The sequence below is a fragment of the Pleurodeles waltl genome, chromosome 8 (genome assembly GCF_031143425.1).
Source record: "Pleurodeles waltl isolate 20211129_DDA chromosome 8, aPleWal1.hap1.20221129, whole genome shotgun sequence".
NCBI classification, from domain to species: Eukaryota; Metazoa; Chordata; class Amphibia; order Caudata; family Salamandridae; genus Pleurodeles; species Pleurodeles waltl.
Genome location: NC_090447.1, coordinates 67,972,798 through 67,997,999, shown reverse-complemented (window position 1 = coordinate 67,997,999; position 25,202 = coordinate 67,972,798). Strand labels below are relative to the sequence as shown.

The 25,202-nt window shown below is 40.4% G+C and overlaps 1 long non-coding RNA gene across 1 annotated transcript in view; it reads right to left on the bottom strand.

The window, feature by feature from the left end:
- The window catches only part of LOC138249055 (uncharacterized), a 71,896-nt gene extending 47,120 nt beyond the window's left edge, over positions 1 to 24,776 (bottom strand). The window contains exons 1-2 of the long non-coding RNA XR_011194689.1: positions 24,760 to 24,776; positions 870 to 899 (exon numbers count right to left, since the gene is read on the bottom strand). This is a non-coding gene — a long non-coding RNA (uncharacterized lncRNA). The remainder of the gene's footprint in view (positions 1 to 869; positions 900 to 24,759) is intronic.
- Positions 24,777 to 25,202: the final 426 nt, after the last annotated feature.

Below are 25,202 nucleotides of genomic sequence, written 5' to 3'. Positions count from 1 at the left end.
CCATGGTTTAGGCATGTGTCTAACTGGTTTCATACCTTGGGACTTGGGAATTACTGGGTGAATCCACAGGATTTAGGGAAGGCCCATAAACTATCCCTGAAAACAGCTTATTGGTCCTATGTCAGGAACAACTATCTCCTTGGTACATCACATATACAACTGACCAATACATTTCTTGATTTCAAGTGGTACCCCCAGTGTGAGCCTTATTTAGATCATATTCCTGACTCTCTAGGAAAGAGTTTGTATGTCTGTTTCCATTATGGATATTCACCATTATTGTCTTTTACTGGCAGCTGGAGGACACCGTATACTTCTCCTTGATGCAAGTGGATTCCACCAGTTTGTCAGAAGTTGGGTTTTAGACAATTTGCTATTGCCCTCAGGATTTTAAAGAGTGATACTTCTGTTACTCTGATTCATGCAATTAGCAAGTTCCTTGTGGCTTCATGGTATATATGAATTCATTTTTTAAAAATATTGCAATCTGTAAATATGTACGTTTTTAGGGTATACACTGAGATAATTTTACATTGGTTTTTATTGTTAGCAATGAATGGTGTTTCTACAGTTTTAATATTTCTTTTTCTTTTTAATTTCATTTGTAACTTGTAATTACATGGAGTATTGTTATCTGCTTTGATGGTTTTATGTCCGAATAAAGCTTGTGTTATAATAAGGTGGTGTTAATTAAATTGGTATGTCCAAATTTCTTCACTTACTAACAAACCCATCATGCCTAGGTGGGCTACTAAATCCATTTTAACATATGCATTCAGATAATCTTCTTATCAAGCATTACTTGAATAATAATGCCCAAAAGATATACAGTCCTTTAAAATCTGTCAAAGAACGCAATAATGTCCTACCTTGGCTGCGTCACCCAAGGCTCCTGGCACCTAGGAAAGAAGATCAAAAACCAAACACAGATTAAAATAATATTTAAAACCTCTTTTAAGAAACACTTCTCCAAAATCTGATTATCTACTCAGAGATGACTACGAAACTCAGGTGCTCATTCAGACTTCGGCGGTCTTCTGCTGAGACCGCCAAATTCGCGGCCACCAGAGGACCACCAGTGCTGGCGGTCCTTCTGAGTACTGGGACATCAGCCTCAATTTGGATGGAAATCCTCCAGTAGTCGTGCTGGCGGTTGGCGGTGCAGAGGCAGTCCCTCCGCCGGCCCCCCCTCGCCAAAAGGACTCCACCAGCTGTAATACGGCCTGGCGGTGTCCTGATGGCAGTGCTGGGCTGGCAGTGGGAGAGCCGGGTCCCGTAACCTCCGGGAGGAGCACCTCATTGGACGAGGTAAGTGTCCTCCCCAAGGGGAGAGGGGTGGGGTGTGTGAATGGGTGTTTGCGTGTAATAAATGGGGGGTGGGAGTGGAGTGTTTGTGTGTCTGTGTGTAATTGTGGTGATGCGTGTTCGCATGAGTGTAAGGGTGTTGTGATTGTGAGTGTGTGTCAGGTTGTGGGTGGGTGTATTTGGGGGGTGAGGTTCAGTAAGGGTATCGGGGGTCTCTACTGGGGGAGTGGAGGGTCTCTCCTGGTGGGGGGGTGGTGGGGTCTCTACTGGGGGAGATAGTGGGGGGGTTACTACTAGGAGTGGGCGGGAGAGTCATCTACTGGCAACTGGAATGCAAATTCATTTTGCCGGTAGCCTTTCAGCTAGGGATTTCACGGCGGTGCTACTGCCACGGAATCCCTTGCGGAACAGGGACTCGGAATACCGCTGGTGGTATTGGGTGTCCCGCCAGGTTGGAGATTATTGTCTATGGCCCGGCGGGTGCAACCGCCCTCGTGGTAGCAACGGGGAAATGGCGGTTTGGCACAGGCCAAACCACCACACTTGTTATTTGGCGGTCTGCACCGCCACCCTGGCTGCGGTCAAAAGACCGCCGCCGGTGTGGCGGTTCAGTTACCGCCGAAGTCAGAATGAGCACCTCAGTCTTGCTATCAATGAGCACACATTGAAATTGCATTTATACAATTCTTACTACCACTGATGAGGCAAGGAAACACTTTACAGCGAGTAGCACACTTCCTGTCTGTTGGTTAAATAGGGCCAGATGTATGAAGCCTGTTTGCATTTTTTAATGGTCCGAATCGACTTTCATAATGTACAAAGACCTTTAAGGAATTACAAATTGCAATTTTTACGTTCTAGAATTTGCAATTTGCAATTCCCAGATTAGAAAATGCAAATAGGGATTTGCTACTTGCATTTCCTATTATGATGTACCATGTTCTTCCAAAATGCTATTTGGGCATTTTGGAGATGCTTTTTTTTTATTGCAGTAGAGCACACATGTCTCCTAGGCATATGTGTGCTCTACAGGTGCATCCCTATTTTTGGGGTGCACCAAGGGGAGTCATTATCCCATTGCAATCCTTGGTTTTGCATTTCTTAAATATCGATTTCTTAAGAAGAAATCGCTATTAAGGGAATGCAAACCCGGCCCATTTACTCAAATGCAATGGGATTTCTTAATACAGATTTCGCAATAGCGATTCCTACTTTGTAGGAATTGCTATCAGGAAATCTATATCTTTGTGCATAGCATTTTGCATCTTTTAAATAGCGATGTCTATGAAGTTGCTAGTTAAGGAATGCAAAATTGCATTTTTGTACATCCGGCCAAATGTGCTTGTCTTGCCATGCCAAAAGAAACCATTTATAGCACTTTCAATGTATTTTCTCCACCTTCTTTGTTGTACATTAGTGACTTAAGTATGATGATTAGTGTGTGGGGGGGGGTGGGTGGACTGGCCAATGTGTGCAAATGTGGTTATGGTGCAATGTTTAAAACGTACCAAAGATTAAAAAAATTGAAAAATTACTTCTTTTTTTTAAAGTATTATAATTAGTGGGTGCTATTTCAGAAGCAAATACTTGCAGAATTATTAGATATTGTTGTGAATTTTTAAGATAAAGAGCATAACACAGACAGGCTTGAGATTTAGAATAGTTTATATACAGAAGAGGAATGAAGAATGAAGAACAGAAGGTAAGGGGCATTAAAGATAAGGGTAAGAGTAAAAAATGTATTTCAAGGTATATTTTTCACTTTTATGGCATATACTTGTGTTATGGCAAAAAAACACGCCCAATGCTTGTTGAGAACCCCTTATGAGTGAAACAAAACTCATGTTGAGAGTGTGCAGGCTGTAGCATAGCGGGCCAGAATGGGTTCTGGTAACGCAAATATTAGATAAACATCCTCTCTCCCTCCCACTCTCTTTCTCTCTCTGTGTTTCTCTCTCTCTCTCTCTTTTAGTCTCTTTCTCCCTCTCACACACCTATAATTGGTGAAGTTCTGTGGTTTCATACATTTAAAATGTGAGCCTAACTATAACGTCCCTGTAACCATTGGTTGTTAAGTGAATTTCTATGTTTTTTTTTTACTTATAGTGATTTTTATTACTATACATTAATCCAACCACCACTGCCCAGGGCCTTCAGCTGTGTTTGGCTGTGGTTGGCCACAGGGCCTGACCTGACCCTCAGGCAAACCCTCTGTAAACATATATATATATGTGTGTGTGTGTGTGTGTGTGTGTACTCAGACATACATATATTCACTGACAAAACTAAGGTCACAGTGAAATTATAGTGAGATAATTTAACTTAATATGTCAAATAACATGTAGTCATTGCAACTAACCAAACCACTAAAACTCATCAGTCTTAGTTATCTCAAGCAAATATAACTTCTGCCCTAAGGTAACTATAACTTGGGTCCCCACAAACCAGTGTTGCCATCAATAATTTCAATTCAGATGTTGCAGTGATGTTATAAACAATATAGTGAGTAATATAATATAGGAGATACATTGGTTAGGGAAGATATGTATGAAGGGAGGTATAGTAAACCCATACTTACATTTACAATATCAGAAATTTGATATTTTGGCCCATGGTATTTTATATTACACATTCTGTTGGAATACTACTAATATATGAGCCTGGGCAGAATTTTGATTACATCGGTATAATCAGACTAACTTTGGAAATTCAGCATTACTCTTTGACACAAAATTGAAGATAAGTACATCATTATTCCTCCTCCCGTGATTAAGACTAATTTAGGGTAAAACATCCTGTTAGAGAGCACATTTTGTCGAGTGCAAGAGGCTGCTTGTGCTCGCTATTTGCTTTCTGCCTCATTTAGAACTGTTTACTAGTGCAAAATAATCCTCATGTCCATATTGGACATGAAGGTGCATTTTGTGTTATGTAAAAAGTGGATAGTATCAGGAGTAAGTTGGGGGAAAGTCCTATCCCATGAGCACATTCAGCAAGCATGAGCAGCTACTCTTGCTTGCTCTTTGTGCTCTGTTGCATTCCATCTATTTCTTACCATAACATGCATATTTGTATCCATTTTGGACTCGAAGGCCATTTTGTGGTATGAAATAGCGTTAAACGCAGAATTACTATTCTTAAATATTTCATCTAATGTTATGGAATTACTGTGCATGGTAACACGAAACGGAACGCCCATCCCTACTAAAATCACTTGTAGGAATCCCATTTGTGTTCTGCTGCATGCACCACAGAGATCATACGCTTGGGGCCAGAAATACCATAGCTGTGCACAAGTACAATGTCACAAAAGGTAACAGTAACAGGGAAAACGCTTGATAAACTCTTTAAAACTTAAAACTATGAATAATACTTTGTGCTGGAAGCGTACCCACTCAGTAGAAAACGTATGCTAGACATCACACATTGTGTAATGGGGTGTGGATGAGTGAGGTAAGGCAGCCTAATGTATTCCAGTGAAGGGGAGAAAACAAAAAGTGCAATACTTTAGTTTCTAGAGCTCTGTCCCATTCTCTCATTTTTACACAACGCTGTGCAGCAGCTTTGGTTGCTCCACTACATTGCATGACTTTCTACTACACTTGCTACTCAATGTTCTGTTTACATGATCTGTGCTTTATTTTGAACTCCCAAACATCAGAAGCCAGGGACTCTCCATGTCAGCTCTGCTTAAAACCTTCATTTCCCAAGCCAATGACACAACATGAACTTGCTCACATTTACCATGCCAAGGAAGAGCAAGTGCCTAATGGTACAGCAATTCTAGAGATTAACATGTCCATGTTCTCTTCATGGCTCAGTTGAGTCTTTAGTATGTGGAATAGGATGTCCTAGGATGCAGCAACTACCACTCATGTCTTCCTACATTTTATCTCTCCTTTGAGCAGCCCAGGAACAGTGGAATAAGTTCCTTAGGGGGTTATTCTAACTTTGGAGGAGTGTTAATCCGTCCCAAAAGTGACGGTAAAGTGACGGATATACCACCAGCCGAATTACGAGTTCCATAGGATATAATGGACTCGTAATACGGCTGGTGGTAAATCCGTCACTTTTCCGTCACTTTTGGGACGGATTAACACCTCCTCCAAAGTTAGAATAACCCCCTTAGTGTTTGTGATGTGATGTCAGTGAACACATGAATAGAAACAAGTTGCAACTGCAAACTAGGGTTTCTGCTGTCCATCCCACACTGAAGGGCAGCCTATAGTTAAAACAGATGGGCTAAAAGGAAAACTGAAAGTATTTCCAATGTGTTACATATGAAGTAAGGGTGTTAGAATTCAAATTTGGCAGAACCGATACTGTCATTGGGGTACTGCTGTGAGTGTGCTCCCATTGTAAACACTAACTTGGAACCAGTGCTGCACAACTAAGTTCATTGATAGACTTTACAAAACTGCTTGGAAATCAGATCCTCTCTTGGAACAATTCCAGGGTTTATTTTTCAAGTCCTAATGTTTTATGGTACTTGTATTCCTTCCCCCTATCTGAGAGGTTGAATGGAGCTTTTTGGTGAATCCTATTATACTTTGTACTCTGAGACCCTGATTCACAAAAGTAAACCCACACTTTTGTGTAAGTCTATGACTGTTTGGTGTTCACAAAGGGATTTAGGAGTAGTATCTTTACGAGTACAGAGTCTCAGCACATAGAAATATAGATCTGTTTATGTGCTGAGACTCTGCACTCGCTAAGTTGCTACCAATGCATTCCTTTGTGAAAAGCAAACAATTATAAACTTTATGTCTTTTGGTTTCTTCTTAAGTTGTTAGGATGGCTCCAGAATTTGCTGAGTCCCAAGATATGAAACCATCTTGAGATGTGCTTTAAACAAGGAATAGAGAGTACATTGGGTCTATCTAGAATGTCTTGAATGGACTCCTTATATGTAATTAATTCGGGGGTGGTCCAGATGCATACCCAAAAGAGAAGTGGTCTTAGAGCAATTACATCTGAGATGCCCACAAGACCAAGATCCCAGAACATTGGGATCAGTGGGGTGTTTCGAGGGCATGCCAGAAGCAATCTTACAAAACTATTTCCCCCCACTGAAAGTTTACTAACATTAGAGAACCCCCAGACTTCTGCCCCATAGGCCACAGCACCCTGGGCCTTTGCCAGATAGATTTTATTAGCTAGAGTGACCACTCTCTCAGTGGTGGCTATATGGAAGTGCAAAATAGCCCCTGATCTATGCAACAGGAGGAGTAAGCTTTTATCAATCTGGGCGTCCCATTGCATGTTATCGCTGATTCTTACCCCCAGGTAATCGATGGATCGAACCTTACATAAGGGGCTCCCATTATGAAGGATGGTATATCTTTGGGTAGAACCACGACCCAGGGTCATAAGCTTGGTTTTACTATTATTGAGCTCCAGTCCATAATCAACACAGATCAAGCAGAACCTATCCACTAGGACCTGAAGACCCATAGGTGTTTTGGAAATCAACAGAGAATCGTCAGCAAATAATAAAATTGGGATTTTCTGATTGTTCAGAGAGGGTGCATCATTTTGGCAGTCAGTTACAATTTGCATCACCTCATTAATGAACAAAGTAAAAAGGGTCGGGGCAAGGACACAACCTTGATACACCCCTCGCCTAATATCTATTCTGTCGGTGAGTTCCCCCTGACTGCCCCATCTTACTTTTGCGTATGTGTTCTCATGCAACCTTTGAATGCAATGCACTAGGCTCCATGGGGTGCCGGTTTTGATCAAGACTTCCCATAACTTATCTTTTGGAACAAGATCAAAGGCAGTTCTTAAATCCACAAAGGCAACATAAATGTTTTGTTTGGCTAGGGTGACATACTTCCAAGATAACAATGACAGCCTAAAAACTTGGTCCAGAGTATTAGTTTTGGAACAGAAGCCAGCCTGGAGAGGGGATAAGACCTGATTATCTTGAACCCATTTCGTGAGCCTGTCTAAGACTTGCTTGGCAAAGATCTTTTGCAGGTTGTCAATAAGGCTAATTGGTTGATAATTAACTGGCAAACCCACATCGCCTTTCTTGTGTATGGGAATTATTTCTGCACCATGCCACGAATCAGGGAAATAACTATCTGCTGCTATGGCATTCGACAGTAAGTTTATATACCATGCCCATATGATGGGTTCAGATTTAAACAAATCCCCTGATATCTTATCAGGAGCCAGGGCTTTCGCTGGTCTCAGGGAATTGATAGCAGCTGTTGTTTCAGCTATAGTAAAAACAATGTCCTCAGCAAGATGTTTGGTATGAACTCTACAGTCGTCATATCCAATACCCACAAGGTCCTGTTGTACAGGGGAAGCATAAATCTCAGAAAAATAAGTCACCCATCATTCAGGCTGAATGTGCATGCCAATAGTGTCATTAGCCCCTCTCAATCTACAAGCCAACAACGTCCAAAAAGAACCGTCATCTTGCTTCTTGACTGCGTCCATTAACCTCTGCCAGATCTCATGTTCCCAACTTTTTTTTTGCTCGTTCTAGGGCCCTCACATACTTGAGTCTAGCAATCCAAATGTCATCCTGTGAAAAGTTTTTTAGAGCTATTTTTAGATTAGATCTTGCATGAGCGCAATCCTTGTTGTACCATTCCCTATGAGGAAAAATATCAGATGTCTTCCTCGGGGGGTTTCCTTAAAGAAGATATCCTGTAGGGTACCTATCATTTCTTTATGGATAGTCAAGATGGGAATAGTAGCTGTCTCTTGTTCCTCAAAACCAGAAAAGAATTTTAGAAATAATAAATACATTTTCCTAATCAGGCATGGATTTGATGTCACTTTTGGCCAACTGACACAGGTTCGTCTGAGGTTGAGGCAGGGGATTGGGACATTGGTGGTCTCTAAGTGCGGGACTCTTCAAATGCATGGTTAGTTAGGACAAGACAGAGAGGGTTATGGTCGCTATCATGGCGAGGTATTATTTCCATATCTAATGTGCTTGTCCAGAGCCTAATGTCCACCAAGAAGTAATCAATGGTACTAGAAGAAAACCCTCGCTTAAGGTTGGGAGCACGATTTAGATCAGATCTAGTGCGACCATTGCATTCTCTCAGCCCAAATTTTTAGCACAGAGAGGCCATCTGCATAGCGACACAAGAGGCAAGGGGGGGCAGTTTCCTTGGATTGGGGAATGCCCCATGGCTCATCCTCCTCGGTGGTCAAGGTACTGATAGTATTAACAAATGCAAAGGAACAGTTGAAATCTTCGGCAACCATCAGAAAATCCCCGGGATCCAGGAGCGCCATAAAATCAGCTAAGTGGGTAAGAACATTAGATTCAGTACCACTTGAGACAAACCTTGCATACACATTTATTATAATCATCCTAAAACCAGGTCGAAATGTGAGATGTACACCCAACAGAGCATGAGAATTAGACCGTATCACTGAATGGTCACATTCAAGCCTATTATTCTGAGAGATCATGAGTCCCCCTATCCATCTACCGAAACCTCCAGAAGGAGATTGGGCCGCCGAAAGATAGGTTATAAACCCTTCTAGATGGTTCAATTCTGCAGCCCAAGTTTCCTGGAATAGACATACATCTTGCTTATTAATAAAGCTAACCCATTCAGGGTCCTCTAGCTTCTGGTCTATTCCTGCAACGTTCCAAGACATAATGTTACGTTTTGGGGAAATATTTGTTGCCTTAGTTCTCATTTGAGGGGTGATAATTAAATTCCCTATGCTTTCTGCTTGACTCGCCTCGATTGCTACATTGGACATCCTTTCCTGAGGGTCAGTTAGTCAGTCCAAGTCAGAAAGTGAAGGGGAAGGATTCACTGCCATAGAAGATGGCTAGTTCTCAGATAGAGTGTTGGTCCAACCTGCATGATTGTCAGGTAGACAACAACCTCTACACATCGTGTCTTCAGATGGATGCCTACAAAGACTGATGTCAGTTTCCCTACCACTTCTTAACAAGCCAGTCCGTGCATTGAAAGATATAAGATTGTTTATCAGGGTGCTATCATTAAAAAGGATTGAAATAAAATCAAATTCCGAACCCGGTTGGTTATATCTGCACACCTCTTGGATGTCGGACCGGATGACAGAGAGGCAGTTCCTCTGTGTACGTATCCAGTATATAACTTTATTGATAAGGGAGTCTTTCGACTCTCTATAGCCATGTGGCAACCCAGGCACCCTAGTCAAATATAGGTAGGCACCTTCCCTCCTCCGACCATACCTACCCTTCCTATCATAAGTCTGAGTTAGTCTCGGTTGGCCAGAGAGTGAAGCTCTGGGGGGGTAATGGGGGCAAGCGCACCCGAAGCTCCCCCAGAGTCCTGATTGGAAGCTATTTGGCGAACAGTACCAGAATCCCGTGGCCCAGAGGTATATTCATATTTGTTTATAACTGGTTTGGGAACTGGCTTGTTGGTGGCCAGTTGGTGGACTACTGCAATCCTACCTGACCGGATGTGGGAGTCCTAAGTCCTCCATTTCATTCCCAGTGGTTGATAAAGCTAGATCCTTAGAGGGGTGGCCCAGCCCAGCCTCTTCCAGGTGATGAATGGCGAAGGACGGGCCCACCCTTGGCCCGGGCTTTGCCCGGGTGCGTTCCGCGTGCGTCCCGCGCGCGTCCCGCACTGCGGGAGTTCTGGAAGCGCTTTGAGCGTTTCGGCGAGAACTTGTCCCCACCCACACTGAGTCAGATTCTGTTGCCGGGGCACTCTCCACCCGGTGTGCAGCCGCTTGATGTCCCACGCTGCGGGAGTGATGGAAGCGCTTTGAGCGCATCGGCAAGGGCTTGTCCTCGCCCATACTGAGTCAGATTCTGTTGCCGGGGCACTCGTCCCCCATTGTGCAGCCGCTTGATGTCTATTGGACATTTCAATACTATTTTTTTTTTCAAGTAACAATTTGAAAATCTCAAATAATTTATTTTCATGTTACATTTTATTATTGTTTCCTTGCTCAGGAAAGAATCATTTATGACAATACAATGAAGTGTGCTTTGAAATGTATGATATGATGTATTAATGTACTTAGTTATTTGTCAATTATTTATAAATTTCAGTTTTTCTTTACTCGTACAACTTTATTTTCAATTAATCGTGCATAATTAAAGTCATAATGTTTTTCTTATGTTAAACTATTTTAAATTGTACATATAATTTGAAAATACATAATTGTTAAGTTTTATATTTGTATTAATTTTAAATATGTTATGAAAATGTGTTTTAATATTTATTTTGCAGTCATTGTGTATATGATTTTTCTTTTTTTCTTTTTTAGTCTTTCTACCTCAGTTTGAGTTGTATGGGCATATGTGTGGTTGCAGTTCCCTATTTCTACACTCTGGATCATTCATGACTGATAACATGGTACTTTTTAGCAATTAGGGTGATGCTTTTAGGATTAGTTTAGTTAGTATAAGTTAGTTTTTTTTGGTTGTTCAGTTGTTAAATCTTAGGTTGTCATTTTAGTTGCAGTAGCAGAGTAAAGTAGGGCTTAATTTATAGTGTATGCTTTATCGTAGTATGTATTGAAATGTATTTTTTGTATGTGTCTTGATAGTTGTTATTATTGTATTTATGATATTTGTGTTTTTCGTATTGTGTTGGAGATATTTTGTTTTGTTTTACATGTGTTTTGTGTGACTTCAGGATCATGCCGTCATTTTGATTTTATTGTTAAAGGAAATACAATTGGTTATATATTAACCATATTATTTTAAATGTCCATACTTTTTGTTTTTAAGTAGCATTTCTTGATATTTTATTTTAGGTTTTTGGATTCTATTTGTGGAATTTTAATATTTGAGGATTACTTTGAGTTCTTGAACTTCAGCGGCAACGAGTAGGAAATATTTCTGCATTTTAAATTTGTTGTGTTATTATATTGGTTTATAGGTGGTATTGCATTATATTTATTTTTTATTGTTAACTTCTCTTGTATGATTTTAAAATGAGTGTGGTTTATTGTTTTATTCATTTAATAATCTATATATGTCATTTTTACTATTTAGTTCAACTAGATTTTGTTTAGAGTAAAATATAAATGACTGATTATAGGCAATTGTTTTAATAATATTTAGCAATAAATACATTATTGACATTTGTGTTGATTGTGCAGGTTATACATCGTTCACAAATTTAGATTTTGTAGAGTAATATGCTTGCTATGGAGTCTTGATATGGTAGACCTTCATTGTTAGCAAATAGGTGGACTCTGCATTGTATTAGTTCATGCATTTGTTTGGTTTGTTTTTGGATTTTTAAGGTTTTATTTGTGGTAAATATTGTTTAATGCTTTGTTGTTGGTAGCATTGTCCCTATTTTAATAATTGTAGGAAACAGCAGCATGCCAGGGTTTGCCCTAATGTCAGTTGGACGGATTTGGGCCACCTTTCCACTGCATATGTTTTTGCTTGTTACGGCATGTACCGTCCACCATGGTATAGGATACTTCAGCTGGTGACATTGACCTCAACTATGCAATCTGCCAACCCAAGAGATGCTTGCTCTTTGGAACGCTATGTGCTATAATGTATCAGAGGCACATATGGACTCTTTAAGTTGCATGATAGTTGCACAACATGCATGAGTTGTGATTTAGATAATAGTTGATTTCTTTTTGCATTTTAATCCTGCATTTTTTAAAAACAATATATACTTACACACCAATGTTATTACTACATCATATGGCCTCACAAAACAGACAGTGCACATCTTAGGGGTGCTGGTTCCCCCTGCATGCAGCAGCATTGCCGCCGGCTAAATTGTGAACTGGTGACAATGCTGCCATCCCTTTCCCACTGGGCTGAACAGTGGACACCAAGGTTTTCACCAGTTGGCCCAGTGGGAAAGTCATAATCAGGCCAGCAGGGAGGTCGACTGCATGGCGGTGACCACCGCCTCTGGAGGTTTGCGGACAGTTTTTTGTCCACCAAACTCTTAATCAGCCCCTATATGTAAGAGGTGGTGATATTGGTATCCCTTCTATAATTTGTCATGATGATGGATCTTTGCTCATAGTGAGCTAGGTGATGTAGTTTTGGCCTTCTTAAATAAGTGCTTCCTAAGGGGATTAGTGTAAAGAAAATCCTAAGGCCCATTTATATTTAGCGTGATGGTGTGTGATATGTGAAGCAACTCCTTTGACCACAGGTATCACCATTATGATTTGTGTAAAAAGCGCCAAATCACCATTTTCCCACCATAAATGTAGGAAGATAAAACTTCCCTACATTTACTGGAGGTAAAATGTCTGGTAATAATGAGGCATGTTAAGCCTCATTTTACCCCATTTTTCAGGCAATATTTGTATTTTATCAGTATTTATCACACCAGAAACATTTTGATCTCTGTGTTGTGTGAGTATATCAAGTGTGTAGGCTTTCCTGTTTTCACTGTTTATTTTCTTGTGGATATTAGTGGTGTTTTCTGACTGCTTTCCAACCATTTTGAAACAAGTTTTTATTAGAGTTTATTTGTTGGCCACCCCGAAAATATACAAAAAAGGCCTGATTACGATTTTGGTGGTCAGACCTCCAGACTGCCATGTTGGCGGACCCAAAAAGACTGCTGCACCAGCGGTGCCCAGACTGCCATATTACAATGTATACAGGCAGAATGTCTGCCCATCAAGCAAAAAAGGTAGGCCGACAGCTGTGCTGCAATCTGCTATATAGGGAGTCCGACCTCCAGCGTCATCTGCGCTTTGGCGAACCGAAGACCCTATTATGAACACACCGTCACCGAGGCAGTCCCCCAGCAGCAGTCCGCCATGGTCTACACTCAGCAATGTAACATGCAAGTGTCTATTGGCTTAATACAAAAACAACACAGCTGACACACATTGACCCAGTAGGCATACCTGCAAATGAAACTATATAACTCACCCATTCACAGATCATAATCTTTTGCATCGCCCCTGCACTCTGAAAGCCACTGACCAACATTTCACTATCTCAGATCAGATTAGTCACCCAGTTATTTTGTTCCACCATCACATTTAGGACCCTGCACACTCTTTTGTCCATCCACTCCCTATTGCACTTCCCCTGTTAAGTAAGTCCCTGTCACCCACTTTAGTTGTCCACGATGTCCCGCTCCAAAAATCCACTTTGAGCCTTGATGGATAAAATCTGAGTGGAGGCACAATTGTTTTGGAGACAGGTCCAGCATACTCCTCTCAGTAGGAAAATAGAAATTTCGACAGAGTGAGTGTTGTAGGCACCTCTCTGCACGCAAAGGGAATCTGGGGACAAAGGTCAGTTTGGTGGTCTTCAGACAGCACATGGATGTCCAAAAGACTGGTGCTGGCCCTCCCAGTGCCCCATTAAGATCCTTTCTCTAGGAGAAGGAGGAGGAGGTGTTGGCCATCTTACATCCTGAGGTCTTGACTGAAATACCTGGGAGAGTGGAGTATGGTAAGCTAGCATAGAAAATCAGTCACAAAACTGCAATGTCCTACATGCTCATAGCTCACCTGTTGCCACTCTCTTGTTCATGTACTCACCCAACATTCAATAACTTGAGTTTTAACACTGTCAGTGTTTATTGTTGGACCCACCCCTACAGCTACCAAGGCCCATACCATGCATATGATGAAATAGTGCCTATAAAATTTGCAATATCCAAAACACATCCCAGGATTCATGGTATGTCTCAACATGGAAATGTAGTGCTCAAGCCTTAACGCAGTCTGTATATAGACAATGAATATACACAATTCGACTGGTGGGTGTGTATTAGAGGGAGTGACCTGGAAGCAAATCCCAGGAGGCTCAGTTGCTCTAACTCCAACTACCAGCCCAGTGTTTAATTGACCAAATACCTCTGTTTGTGAACCTCTCAATTGAAGTGTACTCCCCGGGGGGTTACTATTGTATAGTGTGTGTAGTAGAGAGAGTAACATGAGTGCAACTCCCAGAAGGCCCAATTTCACTATCTACAACCCCCAGCCCAGTGTTCACTTGCCCAAACACCCCTGTGCCTTAACTATCAAATGAACTCAGCTGGGAGTATGAAATTTGTTACATGTCTGAAGTAGAAGGAGTGACATGAATACAACTGCCAGAATACGCTGTTTCTGTAACTCCAACGACCAGCCCAGTATTTACTTCTCTACATACTCCTGTTTGTAACTCTTAATTGAAGTGTACTCATCTAGGATCTGGAAGTGTAACATTTGTTTAGTGTGCGAAATAGAGGGAGTGAACTGACTACAGTTCCCAGGAGGACTGGTTTTTCTGTTGGAAAGTGGATTATTGGTAAGGACAGGTAAGCACCTACACTTAACAATTTGCCACTAACCCCCACTAGGTCCTGTTAAGACTCAATATATTAATCCCAGCTCAACCCTTGGTAGATTAGCAATGAGCAGTTAGGCTTAATTTAGGAGATAGGTGTGTAAAACATATAAAAATCACAAAACAATAAATAAGTAAAACGCAAAACGTAATAAAAATCCAACACACATTTATCAAACTAGAGTATATTTTGATCTTTAAAATGACACTAAAATGACAGAAATCCAATATAGGGAACCAGAGATATGAGTTTTTTGAAGATTAAAAGTAATTCTAGAGCTTAGAAGCGAATAGTGCTCAAAGGGTTAAAAAAGGTCACACTGAACAGGGACAAAGCCCAGAGTTTAGGTCACCCACGATGTAACACTGCTACACTTACTTTCTGAAGTGCTTCTTGATACAGTAAAGTGTTTCACAGAATCAGCCAAGGGCTCAGATGCTCTGGTTTGCCTCTTGGGATCTGGGACTACAATTCTCAGAATGCTCCTCTTCAACTTATAGAACTGTTTACAACAGTTGCTCCAAATGTCTCCAAACATCTGGATCTTCACCCAGAGGACCTTTTTGGGTCCTCGAAGTGTCCACAACTTGATTGAAGGTTCCAGAAGCTCTGAGATACTCCTTGGCAGTTGGAACTACAATTCCTAGAATGCACCTGGTCAGAATCCTGAAATGGCCAATGGACGCCGGTTAGCTGGGCGCCCAAAATGTACAGCTGGTGGAGTCCTTGTGTGCGTAGTGTCAAGGTGCAGGCTAGGGGTCCAACAGGACAGTCTTTCTTCTCTAGTATCTTCTTGCAGCAGGGATCTGAGCTGTGGGTGCAGTGCTGCCAAATGAATCCTTGCTCCTGGGGTGAAAAGCAAGGAGAGCAACTGTCCAATCACAGGCAGGCCACTACCCTTTTTAATAACCACTTCCTGGAAAGTGTGGCAAGAATCAATCCCAGGGAACAACATTCCTTAAAACTTCAAAATGGCAGAAACTGAATTTTGGAGGTTAGGTCTGGCTGAACCCACCCACCTGTGAGGCTTAAAATCCTTTTCACCCCCTCTCCTTCCCTCTGTTAATTTAATTAAGAAGGCATCTAGTTGTCTTGGTTTGTAGGAAATGGGAGAGGACCTGAGCTGCTCCAAATGTCCTTCCCTCCTTTGACGACCAGTTTGGCTGCTCTCCCCTCATCCTGTTTCACCAGCTGCGGATGCAGATCTTGCCCCGGTACTTCCTTTCTGTTCTGCCCAGGGCACTTCACACCTCATCAAGGCAGTCTGGCAAGGCTGCCAGAGGCTGGCCAATGTCAACATCAGGGCAGTGCGCGCTCTACGGGCGAGTGGAATCCAAAATCCCAGTACTTATGAGATAACGTAATTCATGCATTATGTTGATATGCTGTTGTTTAACCTTTTGCATTGCAGAGTTTAATCCTGAAGACTTATATTCAAGGTGCTTATAAATACTGTTCATTTTAAATGTATTGCTGCAGGCTTTCAGAGTGTGTCAGGGTGTGGTCCCTTTCCAGGGCTTTCTAGAAGCTTTCTCTGCAGCATGAATCGGTGTGGTTTGTGGGCTGGGCAGACTCTATAAAAGGGAGCAAGCCCTGCTCCACGTGCTCACTATTCAGAGGTCCCAGTGCAGAGTAGCAGCATCTTTCTGAGCTCCTGTTTTTCTTGATCAGAGCAGTAAGACGGAGGTCGGGCTGGGCCCCCGATCCCGTTTTCAAAGGCATCTGAGTTCTTGGGCCTAATTTTCATGTTGAGAGATTTTACCTTTTGCGTGTTAATGTGCTCTTGGTTTTTCTGGCATTTACATGTTGATATTCGAATCGGCATTCTTCGTGTTTAACCCTTGATATTCATTGTGCGCTACCATTTCTTGGCAGTTACATGGTGGCATTCGAATCGGCAAGACGTGCGATTCATTCCTTGTGTTTATCTCCTGATATTCATTGTGCGCTACCATTTCTTGGCAGTTACATGGCGGCATTCGAATCGGCACGATGCGCAATTCATTCCTCATGATTAACTCTTGATATTCATTGTGCGCTACCATTTCTTGGCAGTTACATGGTGGTGTTCAAATCAGCACGACGCGCGATTCATTCCTCGTGTTTAACTCTTGATATTCATTGTGCGCTACCATTTCTTGGCAGTTACATGGTGACATTCAAATTGGCAAGACGCACAATTCATTCCTCGTGTTTAACTCTTGATACTCATTGTGCGTAAGCATTTCTTGGCATTTGCATGGTGACATTCGAATCGGCAAGACGCGCGATTCATTCCGTGCATTTAACTCTTGATATTCATTGTGCGCAAGCATTTCTTGACATTTGCATGGTGACCTTCGAATTGGCAAGACGCGTGATTCATTCTGTGCATTTAACTCTTGATATTCATTGTGCGCAACCATTTCTTGGCATTTGCATGGTGACATTCAAATCCGCAAGACGTGCAATTCATTTCCCGCATTTAAACGTTGATGTACACATCGCTTACAGTGTGCGCGATCATTTTATGGCATTAGCATGTACCTGTGAGAATCAGCAGTGTGCGCGATTCTTTTCCCGCATTTAAAACTTTATGTTCAGATCCCTGACAATGTGCGCGATCATTTTATGGCAATCAAAACTTTGATGTGTAGTGTTTCCTGAAGTACACACAATTATCCAGGGTCCTTGAATTTTCTGCAGAGGTGTTAAATTCAAGATGTTACATTCTATGTGCATGTTAAGTCTTTAGTACAATTCCTATTGTTTTCCAGGGAATGTTTGGATGGCCTTTTGTCCTCATGTAATGAGGCAGTTTTTGTTCTGGGACATTGTTCTAGAAGGTTCTTGTATTCCTAGGCAGTATGTTACAACTCATGAAAAGTCCATATGAAACATTGTACTAACTATTCTTGATTCTTTTCCAGGTACCTAGATTTCTTGAGGCCTAATTAGAGTCTAGTTCTAGGCCATTCATGTTTCCTCAGTCTAAATGTTATTTCACTTTCCGAGTATCATTGAACTATAGACTCAATAGAGTGTTATTTCATGTTCCGAGTATCATTGAACTCTAGACTCAACAGAGTGTTATTTCACGTTCCGAGTATCATTGAACTCTAGACTCAACAGAGTGTTATTTCATGTTCCGAGTATCACAGAACTCTAGACTCCACAGAGTGTTATTTCTTTTTCTGAGTATCATTGAACTCTAGACTCAACATAGTGTCATTTCATGTTCCGAGTATCACTGAACTCTAGACTCAACAGAGTGTTATTTCATGTTCCGAGAATCATTGAACTCTAGACTCAACAGAGTGTTATTTCATGTTCTGAGTATCACTGAACTCTAGACTCAACAGAGTGTTATTTCATGTTCCGACTATCATTGAACTCTAGACTCAACAGAGTGTTATTTCATGTTCTGAGTATCACTGAACTCTAGACTCAAGAGAGTGTTATTTCATGTTCCGAGTATCACAGAACTCTAGATTCAACAGAGTGTTAATTCAAGTTCTGTGTATCACTGCACTCTAGACGCAATAGAGTGTTATTTCATGTTCCAAGTATCATTGAACTCTAGACTCAACAGAATGTTATTTCATGTTCCAAGTATCATTGAACCCTAGATTCAACAGAGTTTTAATGAATCTAAATGTGATTTTATTCTGATGTTGTGTTGTTGAACCTTTTGTTTCCTGCAGGTCTCCTTCCCAGCTGTTCCCCACCTAATCCCCTTTTCCCCACTTGGACTCTCTTAGACTCTGTGACATTCTAATCAGAGTATTGGAGCTGTTTTGTGGTGGACATGTTGGGAACGTGCGCAGACCCCGAGGATCTGGTGACTCTGACAGCCAATCAGAGAAGGGCACTACAGAGCTGAAACTGGTAACTCTTAGGAAGACTTTTAAAACTCTTTCACTGAACTAGTTATATTAAATTCAACAATGGCAAGGTGTTTTATTATATCAATCAATTTTAGACCAAACTTGCCATATCTTGCTCCTTTGAAGACTTTATTAATGAAAATACATTCTCCCCATTTTAGCCTATGGAGCCTATTCACTGCAATGAGGGAAAAACGCATTTAGCTATTTGATAAGGTCCCTGCCTACAGTTATACTGCACCCAACCTGGGTGCACCTAGGACACACCTTAGGGGGGACTTCTATGTACAAATAAGCTAGTTTAAGACTTTGGAAGTACTTTTAATTCCGAAGTTGAATGTGCATGTGACTTTAATTTAAAAGCAACCAGCAAGGCAGGCCTGCCTTTAAAATGACCCAGGGCACCTCAGCAGTGCACCTTTTGGTGCACCACCCATACTGGGGACCCTCAACCTACATGCCCTACCATATACTGGGGACTCATAGGTTGGTTGTTATAGCCAATTATAATTAACCTAATTTGCATACTCATTCCACACACAGCACAGGCCCTGGGGCTAATTAGCAGGACCTAGGGCACTATCGGAGTAAGGAAATCAACAGCAAAAACTGGAAACTGGGGTCCAATTGTAAAGGGGCCTCTGCCATTATCCCAGTTTTCTCACATTCTGTAACTCCAAACACCAGCCAAGTTTTCAGTTGTCTAAATACCCTTGTTTGTGAAGCTCTCAATTGAAATGTACTCATCTGCTGGGATACCATTGGTATAGTGTGTATGGTTGAGGGAGTGACATGACTGCAAATCCCAGGAGGCCCTGTTTCTGTAACTCCAACCATCAGTCCAGTGTTCACTAAACCAAATACCTCTGTTTGTGAAACTCTTACCTGTTTGCTAAACTGTACTCATGATTCCCCCAGATTTTGTTGCATACCCATACCAGCACTTCTGTTAGCTGATAACACTCTATTAATTTCCCCTACTCCCATTGATCTACAAAACCTCTTGAATGAATGTACGCATTTTTGTGATGAGAGAGTTCTTGAAGTCAATGCATCAAATACAAAGTATATGATCCTTAATCAACCTAGATTCCACATACATGCTTTTAGCATAAATGGGATTTCTTTACAGCTAGGGGAAAAGTTGATTATCTAGGCATTTCAAAAGAGAAACCAACCACCTGTTTGTGACAACTGGGTAAAGGAAGTGCTTCTGCTTTGCTTGGAGCCTTTGCTGAGTTGAAAAAATACAAAAGCACAATACCACGACATGCTTCCCCAGGTATTGAAATCTACAATGCAAAGGTTCAGAGTGCTGCCTTGTATCGAGCAGAGATTTGGGGATATGTGGGGGAAAAGGAGGTGACTAGTAAGGAAAACCTAATCTTTAGATCTCTGTTTAATTTGCTGCAGAGTACTTCTATCATTCCACCAGTCTTTCACATTGGTTTGAGCGAATTAGTGAAATAGCAGTCTTGAGACCCCTGCTAATCTGGATGCACCTGTGCTCTAGTGCTCTAAATTTGGAACCATACCAAAATGAACTGAAGTTATGAGAAAGCTCAACTCACCATCTATCAAATGGCTCATTCCTTTGAAATCTACTTTTCAAGCAATAGGCATGAGCTCACCATGGACCACTACTTCCACTAAAACAAATAACACAAAACCAGCTGTCAATTCAGCATACTGGTCCTATGCTGCGGATCAGTATCTTAGTAATAGTCGCATAGGATATTTGACATCAGTCTTCTTCAGTTACAAGTAATGCAACCTTTGAACCATATCATGATGATATCAGAGCAGGTCTTTCCAAGACTTTATTCATTAAATTTAGGTTGGGCATTCTCCAGATTTGGCACTACACTAAAAGCTGGAATAATCATTCGGTAGATTCATCCTTTTGAAAAATATTGAAAACCTACTGCTCGTTTGCCCTCAGTACAAATACTGTTGTAGGAAATGGCTTGAACCCCTTTGTAAGAATCTAGGGCTTGGAAGCTACTTAGCAACAGTTTCTAGGGTATGAAGAACACACACGGATGAGCTCATTGTATTTGCCATGAGTAGATACATTTAGGCAGTTTGGCTTCTACAAAAATGAGCTGGTAGACCATTGTAATCAACCGCTCCCTGGTAACAGTCTAGTATCTTAGCTCATTTGCATGAGAAGTTAACTGCACTGGTAACCTGTCTCAGTTGATCTATAGATTTGGGATTTTAAATGACTGTGATCGTCACAAACAAAATTTAGCAATGAGCTGCTGATACTGTCTTTGCACTTTGCACTTGAGGTATCTAGATTGTCATATCATGGCAGCTCTGTTTCATCAAATGGCAATTTTTATACTGTTTTAACTTGCAGGTCTATAATGCATCTTGTATGTATTATTTTTGTTTATGACTATTTATTGTTTTGTGGTTGTTCAGCTGCTAAATCGTAAGTTGTCATTTTACTAGTGTTAGTCGAGTGCAGTAACCTTTAATTTATAGAGTATGTTTTAAGATAATATTAATTGAAATGTGTTATTGCTATACATTTTCATAGTGTTATTATTACATAGGTGTGTTTTTCTTTTATGCATTGTTTCGGGGGATATTTATTTTAAATTGCACTTGTTTTGCTTTGTTTGATTTCTGGATCATTCCATCATTTTGATTTTTTGGTTTACAGAAATACAATTACTTATATATTAACCTACATTTTTATATGTTTCTGTTATGTTTTGTTTTTTTCCTTAGCATTTCTTGATATTTCACTTTGTGGGTTTTGGATTTTTTATTTTTCAAGTTGTGTATTTAGTTTATTCTTTACATTTGGTGCAATTTTTTGGAGAATTTTATAATTGAAGGATTACTTTGTGTTCATTGACTTCAGCTGTAACATGTAGGAACTGCTTATGTGTTTTAAACTTCATCTTGTAATTATATTGTTTTATAGGGTGTATTGAGGTACATATATATTTTGTTTGCTTGGGTTTGGTGATTTTGAATCTATGTAGTTTACCCATGTATTCATTAATATCCATTTATGTAATATTTACTATTTAGTTCAAATTGGTTTACTTGATTGATTATTAGCAATTGTTTTAATATATTGACATACGTGTTTATTGTTCAGAGCTATACTTAGCTTGTGAATGTGGATTCTTCTAGAGTAATGTCCTTGCTATGAAGTCTTGATATGGTAGACCGTCTTTGCTAACAAATAGTTGGACTTTGCAACGTATTAGTTCATGCATTCGTTTTTTTTTGGATTGTGTAGGTTTTAATTGGGTTCTAAATTGTTCAATTCTATATTGTTGGTAGCTTTCTCCGTTTTTAATATTTGTAGGAATTGGTAGAGTGTAGGGGCTTTTTCCTAATATCAGTTGGAAGGAGTTGTACCATCTTTCCACTGGATTTATTTTGTTTGTTATGCTATGCTGTTTCAGTATGCATTCCATCATGGTGTAGGATACCCTCGCTGGCGTCTTTAAGTTTGGAAGTGAAAGAGCTTCTTCATGACTTCTTTTGTGGTTGAATATGAGAATGAAGGAATAAAAAAATTAATGAACTGTTTAATGGTTAAATAGATTACGGAGAACACAAACAGATGAATAATGAATGCACAAATCAGTGGTCATTACATTCACACATTTAATCATGCAGCCATGCATGTTCGCTCCAATCTATGCACTAAATTCATGCACAATCTAAATGCACCTCCAACCAGGAACACAGATAAAATAGGGAACCATATTGAAAAAAATTTACAGTTTTTTTTATAACGAAATCCGTTGCCAATGATTGAAAATATTTGCATGCAAAGTAGTTTGATGTATTAAGTAGGCAGTGTATGTAAGAGGCTGTGATATTGGGGCACATTCTATGATTTGTCTGGCTGATGGATCTTTGCTCCTAGTGAGGTAGAAGATGAAGCATTGGACTATTTGACTGAGTGCTTGCTAGGGGAATTAGTGTAATGAAAATACTATTGCCCAATTATGTTTGGCGTGCTAATGTGCAGAAACCTCTGTTATTACAAGTATCATCATTACGATTTTTTCAGAAAGTGCCAAATCCACCATTTTCCCTTCATGAACTTAGGTAGATGAAACCTCCATACATTTACTAGAAGCACAATGTCTAGCGAGTAATGAGGCATGTTAGGCCTCATTTTGCCTAATTTTTCAGCCAATATTTGAATTTGATCAGTATTTATCACACCGGAAAATTTCCATTATCTGTGTTGTCTGAGTATATCAAGAGTATAAGTTTTCCTGTTTTCAATGTTTATTTTTTTTAATTTTAGTGGTGTTTTCTGAGTGTTTTCCAAACATTTTGAAACAAGTTCATATTATTGTTTAGTTGGTTGCGCACTACTGAAAATATACAAAAACTATGTTTTGTCTAGTTTCTAAAAGCATTGTTTTTGTAGTGGTTGTCTCTAATCACATATTTAAATCAAGGAGGCAAAATGCATTCAATGGACGTATGTTAGACTGCTTTATGCATAGAAAGTATGTGCATTGCACACTCACACAGGCTTGCAGCCCATTACCCTCTCTCACATCTCATTATCTGTCACATTCCTTCTGTCAGGACTCTGAGACTCATTACGAGTCTGGAGGCTCACCCGGCTGCCCAGCTGCCATTTTTTAGAGACGTGCTCTGCACATCCGGAAATCTTTTCTCTGGGCTGATTTTGACTTTCCCACTGGGCTGATAGGTGGGAACCAAGGTTTCCATCATTTGCCCAGTGGGAAAGGTGCTGCAGCATTGTTGCCGGCTCAAAATAGACCCAGCGGCAATCCTGCTGCACAGAGGGTGCTCAAGGACCCTTGAAATGTGCACTGTCTGCAGACAGTGCACATTTCAAGGGGGCTGGGCAAGTGGACCCCTACACTGCCCATGCCACATGCATGGGCACTGCAGGAGAGCCCCTGTGGTACCCTGCACGATATTTCCATCAGCCTTTCCATGGTAGATGGAAAACCATGGAAAGGATGATGGAAAGCTGAGTTGTAATCAGCACGGCGGTGCTGAGTTCAGCACAGCCGTAGTTGGTTCCAACTCAGACTGCCATCAGTCTATTGTGGACCTTTTTCTTGGCTGGGACGGTGGTCCCATGGTGGCTCCGGCTACCAAAGTCGTAATGTAATGGCTGGACCACCATATTAGCGGCAGTCTGACCTCCACCATGATGCTGGCAGTAAGTGGACCACTAGCCACATAAGGAGGGCCTCTGTCTGGTTTACAGGACTATTAATTGATTAAAATGTTATAGTATTAAAATATGCTATATTCAAATCTGTTAACAAACACATTCTTAGACAGTGTTTGGGGCCAGTCACCTCCTCTTTATTGATCATTATGACATTATAGGGATGGTCAACCCTGCCAAGAGCATATAGTACCTAGTGAACCCTTTATTATGTTGAAATTCCCCAGATTTATTTGTAGCCCTGCATTCTAAGGCCCCTGACACTCAATAGTTTAAGAATACTTACAATTATTTTTCGTTACTCTTTGCATTACTATAGTAACATTGTTTTACCATTGTTTACTCAAATCCCCAATTGTAAAGGGCAGTTTGCTTTAAATCCATGATTACTGGAACCTATCACATACAATCAATGGAATACCTTGCAGCTATGATTTGGTATGTGGAAATACTTGTGTCATGATTTCACCACTATTCATATGGATGGTGACACCACTCTCTAACCTATTGGAAAAGAGAGATAATGTATCAAAGAAATTCTTAGTAGAAAGCCATTTCATCAATAAGTAAAAATATCATATATGTTATAATGTGCTCAGATTACCTTCAGTGTGTAGAGTAATTAGATTAGACCTAAAATATTCTTCTGAGCCCTGCTCCTTTAATCAAAGTACCCAAATTGGAGTAAACAAAAGAAAGAAGATACAATATTTTAGTGACATCCTTAAACATAAACACATATTCCCTCATTATGAATTGGGCAGAAGGGAAAGTCAGTCAGCCAAATTCCAGACAGAGTGGCCACCACAGTAGGGGCAACCATCCTGCAGGACCTATTAGGAGTTTCCCGTGGAATGGTGGGAAACATCATCCATGTTTTGCCCCATCACCAATTTGGGAACAAACACATTAAAATCATCAATCTGAAATTTTGACTGTGCCATGGTGAATTGTACTAATAGTTGTTTGTGGGTCACAATAACTTGCTAGTATATTCCCTGTAAGGAAATGTTTCAGGGACATGAACATAACAAGTCACAAATCAAACCTTAAAAAGTGAATTTAAATTGTACATATTATAATTACATTCTGTTCTTACCTTCACGACATTCTAGGATAGAGAAAAATAAATGAGAAAGATGAGTTAATAACATTTAATGATAAAATACCAGTTTATAAACATACCCTTCGTCAAAAACGTGCATTGTGAGTATTGCTGAAACCCTACAGAAGGGACCTCTTTCCAAAGATGAGTTCATTACTTACGAGCAAGCAATACAATTTAGAAGCAACAAATGAAAATGCAACGCACATGTATTACAACAGATGAAGTCAGTATTGACAAAAATATAATTTCACATCATGGTCCATTAGAAAAATATAATTTATGTAGCTAGATATATTGTCATCATAAATCCTATACATTTAAGAAAGTACAGGAGAAAGAAATTACACCCAGGGCATGGAAATGTAAATGTTACCCCTGGACTGCAGCACTTATTGTGCCATCTAGAAGAGTGAGAGTGAAAACAGGGCTTTAAG